At 45.3% G+C, this 23,251-nt stretch overlaps 1 non-coding gene across 1 annotated transcript; it reads left to right on the top strand.

Moving 5' to 3' along the window:
- The first annotated feature begins 13,143 nt into the window (after positions 1-13,143).
- Positions 13,144-13,252, top strand: LOC144708991 (small nucleolar RNA R71). Its single transcript, XR_013582936.1, has one exon. It is a non-coding gene; the product is annotated as a small nucleolar RNA R71 (small nucleolar RNA).
- Positions 13,253-23,251: the final 9,999 nt, after the last annotated feature.

Raw genomic sequence — 23,251 nt, 5'->3', positions numbered from 1 at the left:
CGTGGCAGGTCGTGCGTCCACCCAGCCGTTGGCCAACATCGCCGTCGATACATCCGGCACCAGTAGAGCTCGATCATCTCCGCGGGTTACGACTCCCGCTAGGACCCCCCCGGCTGCGCCCCACCCGACGCCGTTCGTTGATGCGGCCATCCGTACCTCGATCTTCTACATGTACGTCAAGATCAATGGCAAGGCGTGCAAGGTGATCGTGGATAGTGGAAGTTGCATCAACGCAATTTTGGATACGATGGTCACCGGATTAGGGTTGGCAGCGATAGAGCACCCGACTCCGTATGACGTCTCATGGATCGACGCTTCTTCACTATCTGTGAAGTGTCAGTGCCGCGTCCCGCTAAAGGTGAGCACCTATGCCGAGGACGTCCTCTGCGGTGTACTACCCATGAAGGTGGGTAGCATCATCCTAGGATGTCCGTGGTTGTATGACCATGACGTCACCTTGGCTGGACGCGCCAACACCTGCTCGTTCATGTATCAGGGACGACGGGTTACATGGCATCCCTATGTCATGAAGCCGGCGAACAAGCCAGCCGCAACCAAGCCCGTAGGGTTGATGGTCGTTAGAGGGCCCTTATTCGCTCGTGACCTGGGCCGCGAGGGAGACGATACGCCCCTGTGTCTCGCCGTCACCCTCGACGTCCCCGCTGATCATCTAGTGGCGCCTCGTTCACCCAAGGTAGAGGCTCTCATAGCGGAGTTTGGAGACGTCTTCCCGGATGAGCTACCAAGTGGATTGCCCCCGATGCAGAACATACAGCACGCAATCGACTTGGTACCCGGTGCATCGGTACCGAACCTACCGTACTATCGCATGGAGCCGCCGAAGTATGAGGAGCTACTACGGCAAATCAGGGAGCTCTTGGAGAAGGGCCTTATTCAGGAGAGCCTGAGCCCTTGTGCAGTACCAGCTCTCTTAGCGCCGAAGAAGGATGGCACATGGCGCATGTGCTGCGATAGTCGTGCCATCAACAAGATAACGGTCAAGTACCATTTTCCCTTTCCCCGGGTCTAGGATTTATTCGACACGATGGCAGGATCTAGTATCTTCTCCAAGATAGATCTGAGGAGCGGATACCATCAGGTATGGATTCGTCCCGGCGACGAATGGAAGACCGCCTTTAAGATAAAGGACGGTTTGTATGAGTGGAGAGTCATGCCATTTGGCCTCTCCAACGCGCCTAGTACTTTCCAGCGCCTCATGAATGAGGTACTGCGTGCATTTATATGGAAGTTCATAGTCATCTACTTCGACAACATCCTCGTCTATAGTCGATCTAAAGACGAGCACCTTGACCATCTCCGACAGGTTTGCACAGTCCTGCGGCGTGAGCAGCTCTACGCCCATCCGAAGAAGTGCAGCTTCCTCACCTCAGAGGTTGCCTTCCTCGGCTTCATCATCTCAGCGCAAGGTGTTGCCGCCGACCCGGAGAAGGTCCGGGCCATCACGTCGTGGCCGACACCGGCCAATATGCACAACGTTAGGAGCTTCATAGGTCTTGTGACCTTCTATAGGCGATTCATATAGAACTTTAATTTCGTTACGGCACCCATCACCGACTGCCTCAAGGAGGAGTCGTTCGCTTGGACAACGGCAACAGAGCGAGCTTTCCAGCAGATAAAGCTCTTGATGACCCAGGCGCCAGTACTACGCCTTCCCGATTTCGGGAAGGTATTCGAGGTTACATGTGATACCTCGAGCATCGAGATCGGAGGCATCCTCAGCCAAGAGGGTTGCCCAGTCGAGTTCTTCAGCGAGAAGTTGAACGACGCAAAGCTGCGATACTCCACGTACGACAAGGAGTTCTACGCCGTCATACAGGCCTTACGGCATTGGTGGCACTACCTCCTATCTTTGGAGTTCGTGCTCTTCTCAAACCACGAGGCGCTCAAGTATCTGCACTCGCAGCAGAAACTGAGCGATCGACACGCCAGGTGGGTCGAGTACCTGATAATACCCTAATTTCTATCTTTATTTCATGTTATTAGAACAATTGTATGCATTTAAAGAGCTTAAAATGGGGTTGTTATCATATATTTACATGAAAATAGTGTTTTCAAGTGATTTCTGATTTATCCCTAATTTTCTGTTAATTCTATGAATTTTAAAGGATCTATTGAAGCTCGAAATAATTCTTTTTGAGTGAAAATGGCATATTTTATTTTGACATTTATCAGCATGGGAAAGAATTAGTGAATTTTATAGAATTTTTTAGAATTTTTTACAAATTTGTAGGATTTTTCTGAGATTTATTTGAAGAGGAAATGTATTTATTTCAAGGAAAAAAAGTATATTTATAATAGAAAAAAAGTATTTTTGTTATTGTAGAACTTTCAAGGGCCTTTTAGCAAACTTTCATTGCAAAAAGACCCTAAAAATAGCTCTCGGTCGCCACTACAGGCGTAAAGATCCAATTTAAAATTTTACATGGTTTTATTGCAATTTTAATGTATATTTTTAATGTTTTTAGGAGAAATTGGAGGAGAGAGTGCGCCAGGGGCATATACGCAATTACTTTTGGGCGGCGTCCAAAAGCAATTCCAGGTTTTTTAAGGAGTTTTCTACAAATAGGAGGATTCAAAATGCGCCAGCCAATGAGAGAGCGACACGTCATTGCGTGTTTAAAAATGAAATTAATAAATAAATCAATTTTAAATCCAATGGATTAAATTGGTTTAAAATTGATTTATTAATAAGTTGGATCATTCAGATCCAGCCTACATTGATAGATAAATATTAAGTACTAAACGGGGGTAAAATAGTGATTTTTACCATATAACCTAAGTATAAAAGCTAAATTTCGAGAGGGGGAGCTTATTCATGATGGTTCTCTATCACAGCTGCAAGACAAAGAGGAGCCCCAACCTGGATCAACTTGTTTGGTACTTCTTCCCTTTCATTGTATTTGGATTTTGTGCATTTTGAATGAAACTAGTTCATGTTCTTGTTTCTTCTTCTTGATTTTGATCTGAACTTCTAAATCGCTTGGCTTGAGCGGCATGTACAAGCCCTGATTAGGATTGAGAGGAGAATTTGAGGGATTCAACTAGGCATTCAACTGCATTCCCAAAGAAAAATTATAAAAAAATTAGTTTTAATTCTTAGGAGATTAAATTACCCCACTTCAGTTCTGAATTATCAAACTTGCAAAAACCAACCAAACTCAAATTAAAAATTTCCTCCAACCTCTCTAATTGAACTCTTTGACCAGCTTACTTGGATCAAAGAAGCCAGTTTAGAGTTCCCATTTCTTCTATTCATCTCATCTCTTCTACCCCCTTTTCTAAACTTCTCTTCTAATTAGGTTGACTTGATCTTCATTGAAGATCAAATTCACTCTAATTAGAGTTAAAATACCAAAAAGTTCATCAAATTGAATTTCTTACTAGCTTCCCTTGGATGACACTCGTACTTATCATTATACACCTTTAGTAGAGTTCTTATAAATTTTATTGCATAAGCCAAAATTCACAACGACAAGGGCTAAAAATTGCACAACTTCAACCCCTATTTTTGGCTTATCAGTACCTATAGGACTACACCTTCGTCATCAAGCACAAGAAAGGCAAGGATTACGTCGTCGCTGACGCCCTTAGCGGGAGAGCCCACGTGCTGAACGTCATGAAGGTGACGGTCCTAGGGTTTGAGACCATCCGAGACGGGTACGACAGCTGCCCTGACTTCAGCCCCATCATCGCCGAGGCCCGACGAGGCCTGTCTGCGGACTACAAGGACTACGTCCTCGCTGATGGATATATGTTCTTTAAGAACAGATTATGCGTGCCCCGCACATCTTTGCGTGACTTTCTCACCTAGGAATATCACGCCGGAGGCCTTAGCAGCCACTTTGGCCGCGACAAGACAATCACAGTCGCAGAATGCCAGTTCTACTGGCCTTCTCTGAAGCGCGATGTTAGCAACATAGTTGCCCAGTGCCGTGTTTGTGCCTTGGCCAAGCAGGTCAAGAAGAGCGCTGGATTGTATACCCCACTACTGACGCCCAAGCGTCCGTGGGATGACGTGAGTATGGACTTCGTCTTGGGATTGCCTAGTACCGCGAGGCACCATGACTCCATCATGGTAGTCGTGGATAGGTTTTCGAAGATGGCCCACTTCATGCCTTGTGTGAAGACGTCGGATGCCGTGAAGGTCGCCCAGCTCTTCTTCCAAGAGATCGTGTGCCTTCATGGCCTACCATCGTCGATCGTGATGTGCGCTTCACAAGTTACTTCTGGAGGACCTTGTGGAGCCTCTTGGGAATGAAGCTCAAGTTCTCGACTGCCTACCATCCGTAGACCGATGGTCAGACGGAGGTAGTCAATCGGAGCTTGGGCAACCTACTCCGTTCCCTGGTTGGCGAACATCTCGAGTCATGGGATCTCATCATACCACGTGCTGAGTTCGCATATAACTCCTTGGTGAACCGAACCACCGGGTTGAGCCCATTCAAGATCGCCTACGGCCAGGCACCCCGTCGACCCTTAGACCTAGCTCCCATAGATCCGCATGTTAGGGTTTCCGAGGACGCACTTGCATTTGCCCAGCATGTCTCTGCATTGCATTATCGCATCCATGATAGGATCACACAGCAGAATGCATTGTACAAGCAAGCCGCCGACTTGCATCGTCGACCCAAAGCATTTGACGTGGGAGACTTAGTGATGGTCAGACTTAGGCTGGAGAGGTACTCTCCCGGGATGGCTACGAAGCTGCATGCTCGTAGTGCCGGCCCGTTCCCGATCCTATGACAAGTGGGCGATAATGCGTATGTCGTCGAGATTCCCCCTACTTGGGGAATAGGCTCCACATTCAACATGGCAGACCTAGCTCTGTACCGGGCCCCTTCTCTTCCCCCAGCCCCAGCCTCTCCAGACCCCTTCAGCATTAGTGAGTTTGCCGTGACCACTCCCCCGATTGGTTCGCCTGATAGGCACGAGGCAATCGATTGTGTACTGCAGGAGGTAATTGACCATGCAGGTGAGGGGATATCGAGGAGGTTCCTAGTGCGGTGGACGGGACGCACCTGCACAGACGACACTTGGATCACGGAGCAGGAGCTCCAACGCCAACGCCCAGATCTTCTCTAGCCGCTGCCGCTCATCCGCCATGACTCGCCGGAGTCGAGTCCTTCCCACCCCAGGAGGGTTGATGGTGCAGCACCACCGGATGACATCGGGCCAGCACGCAAGGAGCGACCGTCGTCATTGAGCCCGCCACCGACACGTGTCCAGCCGACACGCCGAGCCGTAGAAGCAACGCACGACCCCAAATTCAGATATTCGGCTTGACGACGCACCGCTGCCACCTTCGGATCGCTTATCGTTCTCACCATCATTTTTTTCTTTTCACCTTTCGTCTTTTCATTTTGTCTTTGTAAGGAGGGGAAGAACCCAAATGAGGATTCCTTCCCCTCCCTGCTCCTAGAGGACCTTAACAGGCCTATATTTCCATCCCGTTATTTTCATTTTGTTTTGTTATAAGGGGGCCCAGATCATCCTTCCTATATAAGGAGGAGGGGCGGCCCTAAAGGACCACTCTCTTAAATTTTTAAGTTATGATAATATGAGAATTTGAAGAGTCACGATCGTGAGAACAGGTAGAAGAAAGGAAGAAGAAGAAGAAGATGGAGGAGGAAGAAGAAGAGGAAGGAGAGGAAGAAGGAGAAGGGAAAGAAGAGAGAAGAGGAAGAGTAGCAACCGCCCGCCGCCAAGCCGCCACCGTCTGCTACCCAGCCGCCACCCGTAGTCTGTGCCGCTGCCTGTGCCGTCTCCTCAGTTTCTGTCGCCACCCGCGCCGTCTCCGCTCCTCCGGCCACCGCCCCCCCCCTCTCCCTACTTCCCCTATCGCCGCCCGCACCTCCTGTCGCCATCCTCTCTCTTTTCCCCCGCTCTGCCGCAGCTCGCCCATTGTCGTGCCCTTTCACCTCCCGCCGCCGTCCCTGCCATCTTCCTATCCCCCCGTCGCCGCCCGCGCTCTCCCTGTGCCTCCTGCCGCCAACCTCTCCCTTGTCGCCGCCCAGCTGCAGCTGGTTCCACCACCGCGCCCTCTCTCCTCCCGTCTCCGCCCGCACCACGCAGCCCGCTTTTCCCCCGTCGCGCGTCGCCCATAGCCGTCGGGCAGCCTTGCACCCACATCCCCTTCTCTGCGGCCGATGCCCGCCCACGTCCCTTTCCCTCCCTTCCACCCCGCCATTCGATCCAGCCTCTCTGCCTGCGACAACCCCATCCCGCTGCCGTTCACTCGCCACCCGGGGGCGTTCATACCACGCCGGTAGACGTTCAGCGCACGGCCATGTGATCGCGTCCTTGGCTCCAGCGGTCCGAATCGCATCGACAACACGCAATCTGTCAACATCCAAGCTGCCGCCGACGATGACCACACCTGCGTCCTTACTCTTGCCGATATCTTCCCGTCGCTCAGGACTCCCGCACTCCTACGGATCTCCGGTTACGCATATCTGTCGCCAGTGCGACATTGGAATCCCTCACTCGCCCTCCTTTACGTACTTTACTTTCTTTAGTGCACATTCGGTTGGCCTCCTCCGCGCTCAGGTTAGATAGGTGAGCAAGAGACAGGATGAGATAACGACGAAAATACTACGAGAGTCTTACCTGCCTGGTACGAGTCGGGTCCTCCCAACGCGTGTGAGCACTTCAACGAGGTTTCCTCGTTCGGCGACGTACTCGCCCTCGACCCTCTCGGGCGAGGTTCAGGAAGTCCATCCGACCTCACTCAAAGCGATCCCGTCTATTCTCTGGAACGGCACTCACTGCTCGTCGGCGCACGCACATACAACACGTAGGGACTTTCGCATTTCACGTCATCATTTTTACGTGCCTTTAGCATCCGTCGGACGACGTCAAATGACATAGTCCGATTAGTCCTGGATTCGATACCGAGCCCGTACCCTCGGTGACGACCGGATGACCCCTTGATGACGTCCGACATCAGGGATTAGTTCGATGTTTAACATAAGTGATCTATCCCGATACCGTCCCTCGCCACCGATCATCGAGCCTCACAGCCATTCGAGCCTAAGTTAAGCAGAGAGTGAGAGTCAACCCACCCCTTCTCTATTTCCCCTCCTTGTTCGGCAAGACGAGATAGAAACGATACTGTAGGAGGTAATTCACGCTGAGGGGGAGCGAGTCGGTCGCACTTTCCTAGTCCACTGGCAGGGGCGGCCATCATCCGATGACACGTGGATCTCCGAGGACGATCTTCGCCGACTACGACCGGACCTGGTTCCACCGCTTGAGGATATCGCAAAGCTTTGCTCGCCGGAGTTGAGCTCCTCCCACCCCAGGAGGATGATGGAGGACCATCTTGGAGACGGCACGACAGGACGACATCAACCACGCCAAGCAGCTCGCGTCGATGCTCGCCACCCGGGGTTCAAGTACCCCGCGTAAGCATCTCTATCTTCCCTTGTGTTTGTTTATGTTTTGCTTGTGTCTTTGGATTTCACGGACTAGGCCAATGTTGGGCCTCGCTTTCGTCTTTACTTTTGAAATTTTGGTTTTATTTTCAAATTGTAAGGAGAGGCCGAACCACGTCTCGCGACGGTTCATCCTCTCCCCACGTTCACTTGGCACCTATCCTCACTATATAAGGGGATAGCATGCCCAAGGAACATTTGAGTCATTTGTTGAAAGAATTTTTACAACTCTTGTCTCCACCAATCGAAGTGAGTAGAGTAGAGGTAATTGGCTATTCCCGCCCACGTCGAGACCACTCCGTGGAGTAGAGCCCGTGTCCTTCACGTCGAGACCACTCCGTGGGAACGCGATCAACGTCTTCGTCGAGATCACTCCGAAGGGTCTCAAGGATTCAAGAAAGTGTCACCAAGGGAGAAGCATCGTCAACCGTCACCGTCGAGATCACTCCGGGTACGCGTAGCCATCATTCCTCCCCAAGATTTCACCAACCTCCTCCAAGAACGCCCTCTCCTTGGGAATCTTGGGTTGTTAGTCCCCAAGAAACGTCCAAGAAACCTCTTCTTGGAGGTTATCATCCCCGCCGCTGCCGTCGTCCGCCGCCACCATCGCCCCATATAGTAGTTGCATAGTCCTCAATGCATAGAAAAAGATAAAAAGGAGTTTAGAGGGCGCAAACAGTGGGTTGAGCGCTTTCATGTAGGTTCCTTCACGTCCATTTTATGTATTGGTGGTAGGCATTTTCTGAAACCAAAGAAAAGAAAAGAAAAGAAAAGAAAACAAAAGAAAAACAAAGAAATAAAAGAAACAAAAGAAAATAATAAAGGTAAAAAATAGAAATAAAAGCTTTAATGCAGCTCTATGGATGTTACTAACCTGTAGGTTTTTCCAATATCATACTAAGGGGTTGATGAGGAGGATCATCATGTAAGTAAGGCTTCAGCCTTTGCCCATTCACTGTGAATTGTTTATGGGTTCTAGGATCCGAAATTAAAATGGCCCCATTTTTATATGATTCTACTACCAAATAAGGTCCATTCCATCTACTTTTTAGCTTACCAGGAAAGAGTTTTAATCTTGAATTGTAAAGCCATACCTTTTGATCTTTGACAAAGGTCTTTCTTTTGATGTTTTTGTCATGGAAGGCCTTCATCTTGGCTTTGTATATCTTGGAGCTGGAGCAACCTGCATTTTCCTACTTCATCTAAAGAAATATTTAGCTTTTTAATTGCCCATGAAGCTTTATGTTCCAACTCCAATGGTAGATGACATAGTTTTCCAAATATCAACCTGAAGGGGGACATTCCTAAGGGTGTTTTATAGGCTGTTCTATAGGCCCATAATGCTTCATTTAGTTTGTATGGCCAATCTTTCCCATTGGGCTTCACAATTTTTTGAAGGATTTTCTTAATTTCTCTGTTACATAATTCAACCTGCCCATTAGCTTGCGGCTGGTATGGGGTAGTTACTCTATGTTGTACACCATATTTTTTCAAAAGCTGTCTAAAATTAAAGTTTACAAAATGTGACCCCCCATCACTAATTATAGCCCTAGGACATCCATATCTGCAAAAGATGTAAGTCTCCACAAAATCAGTGACAACTTTACTGGTATTGGTCCTAGTGGCTATGGCTTTTACCCACTTTGAGACATAGTCTACAGCCATTAAAATATACTCATATCCACTCGAATTAGGAAATGGTCCCATGAAATCAATGCCCCATAAATTGAAGATTTCTACTTCTAAAATGGGTTTTAGAGGCATATGATTTTTTTTATCAATATTTATAGATGCTTGACATGCTAAGCATTTTAAATAAAAATCATGTGCATCTTTAAATAAAGTTGGCCAATAAAACCCACTTTCCATTACCTTATGGGCTGTTACCTTAGCTGAATAGTGACCTCCTCCTGGGTTGGAATGGCAGAACTTAAGGATGTTGTTCTATTCTTCTTCGGGTACGCATCTTCTAAGAATTTGATCAGCTCCTTGATGGAATAGCTCTTGTTCTTCCCAAAAATAATCTCGCATGTCCTTGAAGAACTTCTTTCTCTCATTGTAGCTCCATCCGGAAGGGACTCTTCCTGTCACCAAAAAATTCACAATGTTTGCAAACCATGGAACATTTCCTGTTTGGATAGCCAGAATTTGCTCATCCGGAAATGCTTCATGGATAAGTGAGGAGTCATTTACTTTGATCCTGGAAAGATGATCAACAACATAATTTTCACAGCCCTTTTTATCTTTAATTTCTATGTCAAATTCCTGTAATAATAAAATCCATCTGATAAGCCTAGGTTTAGCTTCCTTTTTAGATAAAAGATATTTTAATGCCGCATGATCAGTGTAGACTATTATTTTACTACAAAGCAAATAAGGTCGAAATTTTTCTAAAGCAAAAATTACAGCTAGCAGTTCTTTTTCTGTGGTAGAGTAATTGAGTTGTGCATCAATTAAAGTTCTGCTAGCATAATATATGGCCACAGGTTTCTTCTCTTTCCTCTGTCCTAAGACTGCCCCTACAGCAAAATCCGAGGCATCACACATGATTTCAAATGGCAAGCTCCAATCTGGAGCTTGCAAAATAGGTGCATGTGTGAAAACCTTCTTCAGCTCTTCAAAAGCAGAAATAGCACTTTTATCCAAAGTGATTTCATTATTTTTACTAGAAAGGAAATTAGTAAGAGGTTTGGAAATTTTAGCAAAGTTTTGAATGAACCTCCTATAGAAACCTGCATGGCCGAGGAACCCTCTAAGGGTTTTTAGATTTGTGGGGAGTGGAAGGCCCTAGATGACTTCTATTTTGGCCTTGTGCACTTCCAGTCCACGATTGCTGACCTTGTGCCCCAATACCACTCCCTCCTGTACCATAAAATGAGATTTTTCCCAACTTAGCACAAGGTTACTTTCAATGCATCTTTGAAGAACTTTAGTAAGATTTAGAAGGAAATTTTCAAAAGAATCTCCAAATACAGAAAAATCATCCATAAAAATTTCTAAACAATCACCTACTCAATCAGAGAATAAAGAGCTCATGCATCTTTGGAAGGTGGCTGGAGCATTACATAGGCCAAAAGGCATGCTCCTGAAGGCATATGTACCTACAGGGCTAGTAAAAGTTGTTTTCTCTTGATCATCAGGATGAATGTTAACTTGATTATATCCTGAATGACCATCAAGAAAACAAAAGAAATTCTGTCCAGATAGTTTTTCTAAAATTTGATCAATGAAAGGAAGGGGATAATGGTCTTTCTTTGTAGCCTTATTTAATTTTCTATAGTCAATACATACCCTCCATCCAGTTATCAGCCTCTTCTGGATTTCTTCTCCCTTTTCATTGATCTCTATTGTTACTCCAGATTTCTTTGGCACCATGTGAATAGGGCTGACCCATTCACTATCAAAAATGGCATAAATAATACCTGCATCTAGCCATTTTAATATTTCATTCTCTAATACTTCCCTCATACGTGGGTTCGGCCTACGTTGGTGCTCCCTAGAAGGCTTAGAATCTTCTTCTAAAAATATTCTGTGTTCACAAATTGATGAAGGGATTCCTCTAATATCCTCAAATGTCTATCCTAATGCTCCTTTATGCTCTCTCAATACCTTAAGCAAATCATTTTCTTGTGAAGGAGTAAGGGACGAGGAAATAATCACAGGTAAGGAATTTCTAGAATCTAAAAATGCATATTTTAAAGATGATGGCAGAGGTTTAAGCTCTAAGTTCAAATCTAGGGAGAGTGTAGGAGGCTCAGGTTCTACTCTTTCCTCGTTGGCATCATCTACTCTCAATAAAAGCCCTCGAATAGCATCGACATCATCCTCCTCTTCATCACAAAATTTTAACTCTTCGTTACTCCCTTTAGGACATTTCATCATCTTGGATATGTCTAGTTTAACTCTTTCCTCTCCAACATTAAATTCAACAGTCCCTTTTTTCCAATCCATGATTGTTCTAGTTGTCACCAAGAAGGGTCTTCCTAGAATGATAGGCGCTAAACTTAGATCTCCCTTTACCTTTACCGCAGTTACAACAAAATCGACGGGGATCTCACAATTTTCAACGTTTATCATCACATCAGATAACCTACCCTCTGGTTGTCTAATTGTTCCATCAGCTAGCAATAGATCCATGCAGATTTCCTCTAATTCCCCAAAACCGTATTCCTCATATAAAACTCTTGGAATAATACTAATACTAGCTCCTGTATCTAATAATACTCTAGTAAAAATCTTTCCTCCAATTTCACATGTAATAAAAGGAGCTCTTGGATCTTTCTTTTTAATGGGAATAGAGTTTAAGATACTAGAGGCATTTTCAGAAAGCTTAACTACCTCCTTGGTTTTCCTCGATGTGCATGAATCCTTTAAATATTTCTTTAAAGAAGGTGCACATTTAATCATATCCTCTACGGCTATTGACATAGTGGCTTTCTTGAAATTCTCTAGGAGTCTATACTCATAATCAGGAGAAGACTTAATGGGTTTTAAGGCCGAAGGATAATGAATGGGAGGGGTGTAGGTTGAAGGTAGGGGTTCCACACTAGGTGATGGAGCCTCTCCTTCTCTTAGGTTATTTTCCTCCAATTTTGTTTTTTCCTTGCCCCGGTGAGGATCTTGAAGTTCCTTGCCATTTCTCAATTTTGAAATGACTTGAATTTCTTCAAGATCTTCCTCATTGTCATGATATAGGGTTTCCTCTTGTAAATGACATAAATTTTTGGGATTAATGGAAGGTTGAGTTGGAAATCGATGATATCTCAGATTTTGGGGTAATTAGTGATGAGTTAACTTCACTAATTAGTGTCGTTAGTTTATCCGAATTAAAACAATAAAAATTTATAATAACCTTACTAGCGTAGGAAGCGTAAGGGTCGATCCACAGGGAGCGAGGGTTTTTTTCTTAGGAATTTGTGCTTTAGTTATGTATTTTTTAATAATTTTAGAGGTAGGTTTACTACATATGAAGATAAATAACTAATGAAATAAAAATATATAACAAAAAAAATAAAATATTATTATAATATTAATAGGCAGAAAATAATTTTTTTGTATTTTTTAGGAGTATTTGAAAGCTAAAACAAAATAGGAAATGAAACAGTTTGGCGCTCTGGACTTAGTCAAAATTTGGCTAAGTCCGGATGCCAAATGGGGAAGGTGCCTTGGTGGAGGAGAGAGAAAAAAATGGACTCGTTGCTAGAAAGGGGCCTTGGTTCCTTGGGAGTAGATTCCTTGGTTGTTGTAGATGGTCCTCTTTGGTCCTCCCCAAGGCTGTTGGTTGTGGTTCAATAAATGGACCTCCTCTCCAAGTTGGCATGCTCCATCCTCATGATCTCTACTAGAACATATAGAACAAATCTGTGCTTTCACAAGGGGTGAGTTAGGGAGAAAAGCATTCTTTAGAGTGGAAGTCAATTCTTCAAGCTTCTTGTTGGTTTCTCTTATCCCTGCATGAAGATCAGCTTCCTTTGAAGTTACTTGCAGCACTCCTCGTTTTGGGTTGGCATTTTTTCCATTTTGACTTGCTCCTATTTTCTGTAGGTCAGTTTCAGCCACCCTTTCCAAAAGATCAAAGACTTCATCCTCATAAGCCATATAGAACGAGCCACCAGCTATTTGATTCACTTTACTTTTAAAAATATCAGGAAGTGATTCATAAAAAATTTCAGCTAACTGACATTTTTCTATTCCATGGTGAGGGCATTTTCAGATTAATTCATTGAACCTTTCCCATGATTCACTAAATGCTTCATGATCATGGGGATAAAATTTTTGAATTTCTTTTCTATAAAAATTAGTTTTGGAAAGGGGATAAAATTTATGTAGAAATTTATTCTGCATTTCTTCCCATGAGTTAAATGTTATGCCTAAATTTCTATACCATGCGAAAGCCTTATCTTTCAAAGTAAGAGGAAAATATTTCATTCTTAAAGCTTCAGTAGTTAAACCAGGAATATTTTGAGAGGAACATCGAATGTGAAAATCATCAAGAAATTCTAAGGGGTTTTGAGAAGAATGACCAGTAAATTCAGGGAGAGAGTTAAGTAGGAATTGTCATACCTAAACATAACCCCCTCACCTACATTGATGTTGATGCCGGTTTGCCGTAGACTTCCTGATAGAGTAGATCTATCCAGCATCGTCCTTCTCCTCCCTTGTTGTGGCTGACCATCTTCTGCTATATCGACTTCTTCTTTATCTTCAGCTGTAAGTGTTGCTAGAAGAGCAGGATATTGAGTGTCTAGATCTTCCTCAACACTTGTCCTAGCCTTAGACCTTGTTAAGACCATCAATCTCCAAAAAAGTAGTTAGAAGTACCGTTTGTTGAGGGTTAGCTGCCCTCAACTTTGGCAAAAGAGGAAAAAATACAAATTCACTAAAAACAATCACCGTGCTCCCCAGAAACGGCGCCACTTGATAATTCAGATTTTGGGGTAATTAATGATGAGTTAACTTCACTAATTAGTGTCGTTGGTTTATCCGAATTAAAACAACAAAAAATTATAATAACCTTATTAGCGTAGGGAGCGTAAGGGTCGATCCACAGGGAGCAAGGGTTTTTTTCTTAGGAGTTTGTGCTTTAGTTATGTATTTTTTAATAATTTTAGAGGTAGGTTTACTACATTGAAGATAAATAACTAATGAAATAAAAATATATAACAAAGAAAAATAAAATATTATTATAATATTATAATAATATTCATAGGCAGAAAATAATTTTTTTGTATTTTTTAGGAGTATTTAAAAGCTAAAACAAAATAGGAAATGAAACAGTTTGGCGCTCTGGACTTAGTCAAAATTTGGCCAAGTCCGGATGCCAAATGGGGAAGGTGCCTTAGTGGAGGAGAGAGAAAAACATGGACTGTACTAAAATCACTCTAGAACGAGTTCTAGAACGAATTTTAGAGCGTGGTTGGATGCACTAGAACCGTCTGGATATTGGATAGCTGATCTAAGACTAACCAAAAGATAAAAGACAAACAGAAAAGAATGAAAAAGGAGAAATAGGAAGGTAACCTCTTTGTCACACCCGCTAAGGTCCAAGGGACTTCTTCTTCTCCTTTCCACCAGCTTCTTCAGCCCTGGATGCTTCCTGCTCAACCTGGCACTCACTGAGGTGAATGGATATATGACTCAATTGCACTTAGGCCACCAAACATTACTTTGGATTGAATCGAAAGATGAATTTTACAATAGGGTAAAGGGGTTTATATAGGGAGAGAAAGCAAGGGAGAGCCATTAGATTTTTAATACAATGGATGGCCAGATCTTCTTTTCAGGGTCATGATCCACGTCCATTATGGTCCTCCAATCAGCATTGAGACCTTTGAAATACCCCGTGGACGTTCAAGGCTTCTTTCCTTAATTAGCATTAAAGGTGCTATCTTTAAGTTTCTACCCCTTGGATGTTTTGTGGATTGAATGGCTGGATCTTCTTCTCTGGCTTGGATCCACGTCCAAGGTTCTCCTCCAATCATCATTTAAGCCCCTGAAATATTCGTAAATAATCATGACTGGACCTTCCCATTGCCCTCCTTTCTTTGGTCCAACATGCCTCTCATAGTGGGCTTAGTGGAGCTTCCTTAGTGGGCCTTTAGACTAGAGCCAACTGTCTTGCTTTGGGCCTTATTTCTTGGCCCAGGGTTGTGGCTGAGCCTGCTCCTCTGGTCCAAATAGCTTCCTCTTCATTTAATTATCCCCTTTATTCATGAAAGTTTCACCTAATTCCTGCATCTTCCATAGAAACTAAGAAGAGAGTGAGATTCATTCCACTTAACTCATTGAGTTAAGTGGGGTTAGTCCCACAAATGATAATAATTAACTCCAAATTAGAAAAAGGTGATTTTGTTTCATGATGTTTCACAACTTAACATAAATGTTGATAATATATCCAGATAAAGATAAAGAAGTACATAAATTAACTGAAATTGCGCATATATATTACTATCATTTTGGATTAATCAATATGTTCCTTTGGGTGTGAGCGTCCAAATGGCAAAGTCGGGAGTAGACCCCATTGAGGTGCTCTGGACCTCAAGTGACGTATCTGAAGGGAGGCCATAGTGCTGTAGTAGGTGTTGCGTGTTTCCCATAAGCAACTGAGCCAGTGTTAGGCGCACTTCATGTGGGGCAAACTGTGGATGGTGCGCGAGTGGTTCACCAGCATGCCAGGTATCAAACCAGGCGCTAATTTTGCCTCATCCAATGTGCCATCGGGTGACTTGGGCAAGCTGAAGCTAGTGGCACTGCCACATCCGCCAGCGCCGAGGACCCTGAATATCAACCTCACGATGGGCCCACTTGCCATACTTGGCGTAAATGAAACAACCCAATGTTGAGTATGTGGTGCGCGATCGCCATACAAGCTTCTTTTGGAGCATGCCCTGGACATCCGTGAGGCGTCTGATCCCTAAACCCCCCTCATCCGTTGGCCGACATGCTTTCTCCCAAGAAACCCAACGGTGGCGGTACTCTCCCTCGAGGTGACCTGACCATAAGAAACGTGCGCATAGTCGTTCCACGGAGCAGAGAACCGTAGAGGCCAGTGAATGAACCGTAGAAGTTGGATACGCCCACCAGGTGATAGGAAACGGAGTTTCCATCCCTCTAGTTTCTTTCGGAGTTTACCCAACAAGGTATCAAACTAATGATGCCTCGTGGGTCCCAAAAAGATAGGGCATCCAAGATATTCAAAAGGAAGACATCCTCGTGAATATCGAGTGTAGTGCTGAATGATCTGAGTGCGCGTTATAGTAGTGGAGGGACCAACTATAAAGCTACTCTTCAAGGCGTTTACAAGCTGGCCCGAAGCTTGCTCGTATGCCGTGAGGACACTCATAAGTTCCTTAATGGAATTTTTAGATCCATTGAGGAAGAGGATAGCATCGTCTGCAAATAGAGAATGTGAGAGGATCGGGCATCTCCTTTTTGTAAAGTACAGTTGGATGCGGCCGTGATCCATCGCACGGGTGAGCGATCGACTAAAGACCTTTCCATCAATACGAAAGGGTAGGCGAGATAGGATCGCCTTGCCGGAGACCTCTCGTGGCCGTGAAGAATCCAATGGAGTTTCCATCCATCAAAAGAGAGAAGTGATTCTCTCTTATGCAAGCATCGACAAGATCGATGAACTCAGTGTTGAAACCAAAGCGGCGCAACACTAGGGTGAGGAAATTCCACTCGACTCGATCAAAGGCCTTCTCCATATCCAGTTTGTCGATGACATTTGAGATCGGAATATGAGCGTCCAAGGACTGGGCTAGCTCATGCATGAGCATGATGTTGTCATGGATCTGTCGACCCTTGACAAAACCACATTGCTTAGGCGAGATGAGTTTGGATGCAACTTTGTAGCATACATTACAAAGACTAATGGGCGAAAGTCTTGGAAGGTAGTTGGAAGAGCCACTTTTGGTATGAGTGCCAAAAAAGTAGATTTCCAACTACGAGGGAAGACTTTACGCGTAAACACTTCCTTGATAGCGAGCACCAAATCAGTGCCTACGATGTCCCAACAAGCCGTATAGAATTCGGCTTAGAATCCATCTGGTCCGGGGGCTTTGATCCTAGCCAAGGAAAAGACGACCTCCTTGATCTATGCTCGAGTGGGTAGGGCTGTGAGGAGGGCGCTGTCCTGACCGGTCACCAAGTGAGGGATAGAAGCGAGAAGGTCCTCACTCACCACAATTGGTTGTGAGGATAGGAGCGAGCGGTAAAATGCCCCTCCTGCGTCTGCCAGCTGGGCGGGGTCCTGATCATGCATCTCTAGTAGAGTCGTATAATTGGGCCTGGCTTTGTGACGGATCAAAGCGTGAAAGAAACGTGTGTTTCTATCACCTTCGCATAGCCATTGGATACGCGATTTCACGAGATAGAAAATCTCCTGGTGCCGCATAGCGTCCTCAAGCTGCTCCTTAAGTTGAATGTGGTGCTCTCCCACCTCGTCTGTCCAGACATCTTGCAACTATCGCTCGACGGCAGCTAGTTCCTTTTGAGGGCTTCGACTGGCACGTCGACGTCTCCAAAGATATGTCAATTCCACCACTTCAGGTGGAGTTTGAGATTCCTCAGGCAATGACTGAAGTTCTCCATATGTGATGTCGAGATCGTTCCATGCCAATGGCTGTGTACAAAATGACGGAAGTCGTTATGCTCTAACCACATGGCTTGGAAGCAGAATGGGGGGCATCGAACTCGATTACTCGAATCTGGGAGAAGGAAGATCGCTGAGTGATCCCAATAATATCTCTAGATGATCTCAATCACGATAGTGCACTGTATCAGCGTCGTTCTATTGGTGAAACAACGGTCGGTCCATTGGTACATATGTACATCGACTTGACGCTGATTACACCAAGTCCACTTCTCTCCGATAGTAGGAGGCTCCACAAGTGATGTCTGATGGATAAAATTGTTGAACGCTTGTATAGAACTTGGCCAAGGTAGGTGATGGCGCTGCACCGTCGGACACCATCGAGCCGTCAGGCGAGGAGCAACCATCGTCACCGAGCCTGCCACTGACACGTGTGCAGCCGACACGATGAGCCACCGCAGCGACGCGATCCCGAGTTCAGATACTCGGCATGATGCACGCACCACCTCACCGTCGGAGCATCCCACTTATCCTTGTTCTCTTTACTTACCTTTACTTTCTTTCTCTTTTCTCATCTTTCGTCATCGTCATTTTCCCTTGTCGTGTAGTGAGGGGAAGAGCCCATATGAGGACATCTTCCCCTCCCGTGAGCCTGACAAGCCTCATTTTCCCTTTTTATTTTCCTTTTCTTCCTTGTTTGGTGTTCAAAGGGGGCCCATCTTCACCCATTATATAAGGGGGGGGGGGGGGGGGCGCACAAAGTGAGATACTCTTGAAATTTTCAATTTGAAGTTACAATATTGTGGGAAGACCAAGAGTCACGACCGTGAGAGGGAGAGGAAAAAGAAAGAAGAAGAAGAGGAAGGAGGAAGAAGAGGAAGGAGGAGAGGAGGAAGAAGAAGAGAAAGAAGAAGGGAGCTCCGCCGCTGCCGCCAAGTCACCACTGGCGTCGTTCACGCCGATCATCAACCCGCCTCCGCACGCCACCCGGGCCGCCGTCAACAACTCCGCCGAGCTCGACGCCTTCACGCCACAGCTCGTACAATCGCCGTCCAGCCGATGTTCACACGTCATTTTTTTCCCCATCGGATCTGCTACCGTTAGGCAGCGCACGCCCTCGCCCGCGGGATCCTTTGCCGGACGCCGTTGCGTCTCACCCCGCAGTCAGCGCTGCTGGGCATTGCAGGAAGCATCAACCGCGCGTGACGCGCGCGTGCGACTGCCGCACAGGCGCCACCGACGCCAGGTACTGCCGATGCCCTCATCGTCGCCCGCCCCGCCAGCCGTCAATATCCTAGGCCGTCGCCGACAGGTAGCTCCTCCGTCGCCCGCCGATCGTCCACGTCGCCACCCACCTGCCCGAGCACTGCCAGCACGAGCGTGTCCCTCTGGTCAGGCGCCGTGAACGGCCCGCGCCTATATCGTCCACCGCTGCACATCACTAGAGTGCCTCATCGCCGTGCTTAGCTCTACCAGCGCGCGTGCTCGCGCGCGCGTTGCGCTTGCCAGCGCCCAGTGATCGTAGCGGCAGCCCACGCCCTCGAGAGGCTCACCTCTCAGTATTCCCCCGGGATGACCCTCGCAGCACGACTGCCATTATCACATCCCCGCCCCTACACTTGCGGCTGATGACGCTATCGTGCCTTGTTCTCTCTTGAACCCCGGTACCCCAGTTATTCGTCGCCAGCGCGACGAAGGTACTCCCCTTACCCTGCACCCTTTATGTCGCTTATGTTCTTCAGTATACTTTCGTATTGCCTCCTCCGCGCTCGGGTTAGATAGGTGAGAGCAAGACAGGTTGAGAAAATGATGATATTGCACGAGAGTCTTACCTGCCCGGTACGAGTCGGGTTCTCCCAACGCGTGTGAGCATTTCAGCTGGGTTTCCCCATTCGGCGACGTGCCCGCCCTCGACCCTCTCGGGCAAGGTTCAGGAAGTCCGTCTGGCCTCACTCAAAGCGAACCCGTCAGTTCTCTGGAACAGCATCCACCGTTCGTCGGCGCACGCACGTACTACACGTAGGGTCTCATTAGCTCACGTCATCATACCTACCTGTCACTAGCATCCGTCGGACGACGTCGGTTGACATAGTCCGACTAGACCTTGACTCGACACCGAGCCCATACCCTCGGTGACGACTGGATGACGTCTTGACGACGTCCGACTTCAATAGGCGCCCTCTCTGGCATTCGCGGACTGCTGTATGTAGTTGAAATTCCCTGCTAGAAACCAAGGGAGGTCAATAGGCTGTGAGTGAGAGTGAATATGTAATGCGAGTTCCCCCAAAAGGCCTCCCACACTAAGTGTCTATGTCACGCATAGACTATAGTAAACCAATAGGGCTTTGGGGAGGTTGGTACGTCAAAAGTGGCGTACGGGGTCCCTTCAGCTAGTAGTTCCATCGAATCGTCCCTCTTCGAAAGAAGCCAGAGCTTATTCGAGGGATGACAATAAACATGATCCATTCCGAGTTTCCGCGCAATGGAATGGGAGCATTCCGATGTAGTCATCGGTTCAATAAGTCCAACTATTTCTAAGTTGTGCTTATTGACTAGGGAGAGGAGATGTGACTGAGTTAGAGGGTTACCAATCCCTCTACAATTCCAAACAATACTTGGAATCATAAAACTATCGACTTGCATGATGCACCCTCGATTGGGTGTTATAGATTCGACGTGGATCCGGAGTATCCGAGTGATGACCTGGTAGAGGGGGAGTGTCCACGTCTGATTCCTCAGTGAGGGAGGCAGCATCGTCCTCCTCTCCTGTGGAGGTGTGGCCGCTAGTATCTCCACAGGTACCCTCAAAACTAGGGAGTGGGGCTCGACGGTTAGTCAAGCAGTCCTCTCGCTCGAAAGGTATATGTGATGGACGGAGGTCGGGTAAGACAGTAAGTATATCAGGTGGGGGAGGAGTGTGGCTAGGGTGGGGTGGGATGTCAGGGATGGGGATGGTGGTAGGCAGGGTGGAGAGGTGGGTGGTGAGCGAGGAGAAGGGGTGGGTAGTGTCAGGGAAGATGAGCAGGGGGGGGGGGAGCGAGGTGGAGGGGATCGAGGGGGAGGGGAGCAAGGCGAAGATGGATGGTGATCTGGTGATGGAGAAGAACGGGTAGGCGGGGATGATGGGGAAAGGGTTAAGGTTAGGGTTAGGGTTAGGGTTAGAGTTAGGGTTAAGGTTAGGGTTAGGGTTAGGGTTTTAGGGTTAGGGTTTTTTTTGGCAAAAAACACGGTGCCGAGCACTGCCAACCCGGGGTTGTGCCTATAGACCGATCATCCGTGCCCTGGATGCCACCTAGAGGGTTTTATTTATAAAATGAAGTGTTTATCAATGTTTGTAGGCGTGGAGCGAGTAATAATATCCCAATTATAGTCCGATCCCACTCGTCCACGCCCACGTGCAGAAAAGGGAAAAGGTACATAAGTGGTACCTGGCAAGGTCTCGGAGAAGTGCTCGCGTCAACGTCTCACCAGAGCCCCCCAAGCGACTATAATGGTGATGGAAATATATGTGGCCGACAAGCCAATAACACATTCCACATCTCGTTCCATATTCATTAATAGAATATATTCATTATAGTGCACGTGTGATGCGTATAATGAAGTCCATGAATACATGATTGGACTTAGTGAATTACGATGAGATCGTAATACAGAGATCACTAGTCTTTAAGCATGTGTTCTAAACATTCCTATTCAAATGATACGCGAGAAGGACATCAAAGTATCCGGATAGAATAGCACTATCTAGACTCACTCATATCATGAGTATGGCCGGTCCCGTAGCCATTAGTGTGGCGACACTTAGGATAGATACTGGGTGCCCTTTAGTGGAAAGAGTTCACTGAATTGATCCGTACAAATTCCTGAATGATATTATACCAAACTGTCAATCAGGATGATTCATGTCATGGTTGTGTAAGTGGTCCTTATACCTGAGACACTGATAACTTGCAAATTAACATGATTAGTTTATGAATTTTACATTATATTTATGTGTTTTAATGACTATATTTGCATGTTATCATATTAAAATAAAGATAAATCACTTACACTTTCATTTTCCTATTATTTCTGATTTTTTATCATTTTTACATGGAATTTATCCTCATTTCAGTAAAGAAATATTTTTTGCAGGGCCTTAAAATACTTGGCTAAAGGTTGGTAAGAGCTTTTCTAATGTTTCTCGAATTTTTCCATATTTTTATATAATTTTTTGACCCTTATATAGAGGAAATAATTTTTATATATTTAAATAATACATATTTAATTTAATGGGAATTTTATAATGTATTTATATATATAATAAAGGGTATCCACGTCATTCGCCCAAAATTCCGTCAAATAAATGGATATATATTTATTTAATTTAAGAGAGAGAAAGTTACATTATTAACTCATTATGGCATCGCGAATCGCGATGCCATAACGAGCACATGATTCTACAAAAAGAGCATTAACGTGGCGCAGTCGGCGTGTCGGCGGAAAAGGTAAGTTTTGATTTTTTTGTTTTTTTTATACATATATCTACCACATCGGTTAGCCGCGTACATTAAATGCACGCAGAAATCAACGCCACGTTTTTCTTAAATTCAAATAACGGTAAGCTTACCTCGCTGTTATTTTATAATTACTTTTTGCACGCGCCGACAACGCATTTTGGTCAACAACGACCGCTGAAAGAAAAAAACAGTTATATAAAAAAACAAACCTTTTGTCCTTTTTTCTATTTTTTTATTATTTCAGGGTGACGTGGAGCGTTTTTGGCCATTCAAATTTTGGAATCGTCTGCCAATGATTGCGCGATGTGGACGCACACAACAACGTGTTAGAACGTGATCCGAGAAAGCAGAAATCGAGAAATAATCATGCGAGCCAATCAAAAAGTGTCATTTCCAAGCTTCTTGGAGGAGAGATAAAATAAATCCAACGGCCTAGATTTATCCTCACTAGAACCTTGATATCTTGAGATCTAGATGTCCGATTGGGCTGAAATTTTGAGGGTAGGTTTGTCTTTTCTCCCTCTACAATCTAGGCGGTTGGATCTTTAAATGGAGGTCTGGAAATGGGAGAAAATGACTTTTGGATTCTCTCCCCAAGCAATTTGCCAGGAAGAACACAGGAGGGGTTCTTGAAGTCGACAGATCTTGCTTCTTCACTCAAAGTTGTAAGTTTCTGATTTGTATTTCAATCATCTTCTTGAATGATTCTAAAACGCCTAGGCATGGGCGAAATGTACATGCCCTAGAAGTTTGTTTTGAATGAAAGTAGCACTTTGTTTTGATTGTGATTCAAGATCTGGTTTTTTGATCCTTAATTCTACATCAATCTAATACATTTCTGCTTCATTAGATTTTCAATTCAGGGTCAGATTTCATCTTTTCCCCAAATTCCTCACTTTCTCTCTCTAGATTAATTTGTCTAGTTTCTCTCTCTAGATTATGATTTTTATTGTTTAGAAATTTAATTCAATATATAAAAAACCATAAAATAAAATTTGAATCGGAAATGCATCCATCTTCAAGGGCAATTTAAACTTCCATTTCTTGATTATTTGATTCCCAATTTTTAATTAATAAAAATTGTTTTAAAATTTTATGATAATTGGGAAATTAATAATCTGAATTAATCGGATCTTAAAATTAAAATATTCCTATCTTGAATTTTCTGACCGAAATATTTAAAATCAAAATTAATTCTTACT

Source organism: Wolffia australiana, chromosome 10 (genome assembly GCF_029677425.1).
Source record: "Wolffia australiana isolate 7733 chromosome 10, ASM2967742v1".
Lineage (NCBI taxonomy): Eukaryota > Viridiplantae > Streptophyta > Magnoliopsida > Alismatales > Araceae > Wolffia > Wolffia australiana.
This window is presented reverse-complemented; position numbering and strand designations above follow the sequence as displayed.